Source organism: Magnolia sinica, chromosome 8, assembly GCF_029962835.1.
Source record: "Magnolia sinica isolate HGM2019 chromosome 8, MsV1, whole genome shotgun sequence".
Lineage (NCBI taxonomy): Eukaryota > Viridiplantae > Streptophyta > Magnoliopsida > Magnoliales > Magnoliaceae > Magnolia > Magnolia sinica.
The window spans coordinates 52323853-52328236 of record NC_080580.1 but is presented as its reverse complement, the minus strand read 5'-3'; positions in this window follow the sequence as shown (position 1 = coordinate 52328236).

Here is a 4384-nt window from a genome sequence, read left to right as displayed (position 1 = left end):
CTGATGGATGGGCCACAAAGTTCATCAAAGTAGGCCTCATAGATGGGCCACAAATACATCAATATGGGCCTCATGGATGAGCCATAAACACATCAAAGGTGGGCCTCATAAGGCAGCCCATGATTCGGCAAAAATAGATGGACAGTGGGTCCAACACATGCATCATGTGCGCCCATACCAAGAAGCAAAATGGACAGCATGATATACAACTTATTATCAAGATAGGGGCCCACCCTACATGTGCAGCACGTGTGGGTGGGTCCCACATCCCAATAAGGGACAGACGGTGAGGACATAGATACATACATTAGGATGGGTCCACATCATATGAACGGTCCAGATATCACACGTACAAATCATATGGGAAAAGAGAGAGAGAGAGAGAGAGGGAAAAGAGAGACAGAGAGAGAGAGAGAGAGAGAAATACATGCATTAAGGGCCCACCATCCCTATCAGATGGACGACGCGGCTATAGGATACATAATTCAAGGTGGACCCCACCCGTCCAACAAATGGACGGAGTGGATGGGACCCATACATCATGGTTTGGGGTCCACACGTCCCACATGGACGGATAGTGTGAACGTACAAGACATACAACATGGTGGGCTGCAACAGCTGCTAGTCAGCAGCATTTCACAAACAACGTGGATGTAAAATGCATAACATCAGGTGGGTCCCACCATCCTTTGCTGGACGGTGTGGGTATACATACATCATACGTGGGTCCCACAGACCTTGCTGATGTCAACAGTAGTGGGACCCACTGTCCCTATCAGATGGATGGACAGCATGTATAAAACACATGCACAGTGGTGGGTTCCACCGTTCGTGGACGGTGTGGTATATAACACATACATCCTTGGGTCCCACGTGGGGCCCACCATAATGATTTGTTTTCCATCCAAACCATTGATAAGGTCATGTAGACCCAAATGAAGAGGGAAACCAAATTTCATGATAATCTAGAACTTCTGGGACACCCAAAAGGGTTGCAATGGCAAACGTTCAATCCCACTATTTCCTGTGATGTGGGCCACCTGAGTAACGTATATGGCTGATTTTTAGAGCGTGGTTCATAGATAAAAGGGGCCCACCATATGTACGGTGTGATGTTTAACATACATCACGGTGGGGCCCACGTAGGGGACCCGTGTCCCTACCTCCCTTTCACATTTAGCGCAGCAGGACGCTGCGCGTCCAGAGGACAGCAACAGCACCTGCTGCATCCCATGTATTTTTTTTAAAAAAATTCTTTTTCCACGATTTTTCATAGGTGGGGCCCGCATCAGTAGAATTCAATCCGTCCACTGACTCCTATGGCTCAAGACAAGCCAAACAAGCACAATATTCAGTATATTTCGACGGTGTAGAAAGATCAAAATACATTTTAATGGTGAAAACCACTGTTTTCTAAGTTATCACCCACTAGATAGTCGGATTGACTTCATTTTTCGACTCAACACCTAAAATGACATGGGGAATGGAATGGACGGCGTGGATTGGATTGATACATCAAGGTGGGGCCTGCATGAGTGGCTCACCTGAAAGCTTTACACCAAGCTAATATTTTTGTTTTTCCCAGAGCACATCTAGACGTTCTGAACCTCCCATGGCTATTCACACCTCACTGGACATCGTCCAACGTCCCTGATCGGACGGTTGAACATGTTTCATCAAGGTGGGTCACACGTGGATGTGGCCCACTTGATTAATCTGATATTTGTGTTTTTCCATCACTATAAGGTAGGGCCCACATGGTTTGGATGGGCGTGGGGTCCATTTGATGGACGGTTTGGACACCACATACAATCATTAAATGGGCCACAAAATAAAGGAAGGAGAGAGAGAGAGTGAGTGAGACACGTGGTGATGGAGGGACCCCGGCACTATGGGCCCTCCTTTGCTTGATTTACAACATACATCAAGTGGGTCCTATTACCTATGGGCCCACCGATCAAAATCAACAGTGGAGATCCTTCCTCCACCAAAATGAAAGGTCTAAATGACCCTATTCATATGAAGAAAATAAACATCATGATGGGGTCCATGGAAAATGGCCCCATCATGAAATGACCATGAGGATCAAGGTGGGCCATCGACCACACCTAAGGTCCAAAGTGAGATCCATACCATTAATCGGTAGGCCTCACTTGGCCCATCTTAAAAATAAGAAATCTAGACCTATAAAAGCACCCACTGTTCGATCTTCTTGGTCCGTTGAAAAGCCGATCTCCTTGTGCTCCACTTTAATGGAGGGTGATGAGAGTTAAATGGCTAGGACAAAAGATTTTGGGAGAGGAAGTGGGCCACACAAACTCACTTTTCTCTCACTAGAAAAACCATGGACGTCCACACTCTTTCTCTCATTTGTTGCTTGGAAAATGGTGTAATGAAAGAGAGAGAATGGGATGTAAGGAGAGAGAGTGATGGGTGATGGAGTGATGGATGTGAGGTGAGAGATTGGTTGACTTTGGGGTTTGCTTGACTTGTGGAGAAAGAAAGCATGGGTTGCTCTTGTACTTGACATGAGGTGATTGATTGATTGATTGATTTGAGTGCTTGATTGATGGGACATGTTGTAGAGATTTTCTTGGGATTGCAAATGCACGGTATTTTCCTCAAAAAAAATGCGGGCCGATATCTTTTGACCTGGGTATCGAGTCAGTGCGCGAGTCGCGGCGATGGTGCGGTCGCAATGGTATAAGTCTTGGATTAAGCCGACTCAATTCGACAGGATACGACTTAGAGTTGTGCGCAAACATCGATTATTGGTCGCAAGTTGTCGACATTCGACGGGAAGGATCGCGGGATTTGACAGAACAGTACGGTCTAGGATACGGGTCTTACACTTCATATTCCCCTTGTATCATGGAAGCTGTTGATGTGGTTGCTCGTGAAACATCAACTTCAAGGGATGTAGAGGCTCAACCATCTAAAATTCAAGCAACGGTGGGGAATGTACTTCTTCTTCTTAGTACAGAAGAAACCTTGCCACCAGTCCCCCAAACATCTGATGCCCCCATTCAGACTAACAAGTCCCCTACTTGCGTCCTTCTCCTATTCAGCCAGTAGCTCGATGTTTGGAATTTCTTTCTGATTCGACTGACGTCCCTACTCAAAGTACTCTTAACTCAAGTACTGTAGGAGCTCAGGAGCTTTCTTTTAATGTTGTTATGACTACAGAAGTCCCCAACTCTACAACACCTACAACCCCTTCTGTTCCGGTTGCCTCTGTTGTTGTTCCTAATCTAGGTATATATCTTCTTTTCTTATTTTATGTCAGCATTAGATATGCATATGTTTTCTTTTGAACTTATATTCCCTACTTCTTATCTTTTAGTTTTAGTCGTGTTAACTCCCAGTGGATCTGAAGGATCTAACTCAGTGACTACAGCTTTTGATAAACTCTCTTTGGAAAAGGTGCCACCTCTTATGTTGGGGCTCTTCAAGAACGCGATTTCCATTATAATCGGTGCTTTTAAAGATCCAACCCAATGGCCCTTTTTGGATAGCGCTCTAATAGTTCTCACTCATTCAGCTCACCTAGCACATGTTGATGTTCAGTTTCTTTGTACTTCCTTGTCACAGTTTTATGATCCTACGAAGAACTTAGAAGCAGCGCGGAGTATGGTCATTGCTCCTAAAATTCTAAGTCGTCAAAAGGAATTGGTATTAGTTAAGGAGAAGCTCTCTCATTCAGATGATGTTCTTGCCGATCGCAATGCTGCTAATCAATCTCTCCATGAGAAGTTAAAAGTTTTCGATAGAAATAAGGTGATTATTGATGATCAAATCGCTCTTCTTGAGAGAGAGATTCTATAACTCAAGAGTAAAAAAGAAGCAGAAGACTTAACTATTCGTTAGATCAAAGCAGAGCTTGAAATGAATATTCAAATAATTGATATCATTCAAGCTGAACGAACAAGGAATAGGGAAGTTACTACTTCTTTGGAATCAGAACTAATTGGCATTCCTGATCAAGCTAGTATGATTCTTGAAGCTGAGTGCACAACTATTGTGGTACAATCTCAATTAAAAGAAGAGTTGAAACATTACTTAGAGATATTGAACATAACTGAAGATCTATAGGCATTGTATGTAAATATTCCTTTTGTGTTATGATATATAGACAGCTTGCAATATTTTATTTAGAGTTATTTTGAGATATTTTGTTCTTTCATAAATTTCTACATCATGAATCATTTTAAGCATATTCATCTATGCAGTAGTCTCAACATGATATTTTAATGAAGAACTATTAACAAAATCTCCACATATTATGATTTTTAGTATAGGATTCCCTTATATGATTTCTATTTTGATAGGCGGTGCTAGGTTTCAGTTTAGTTAGATGATCACACACAGTTTAAGCTCTTGAGTA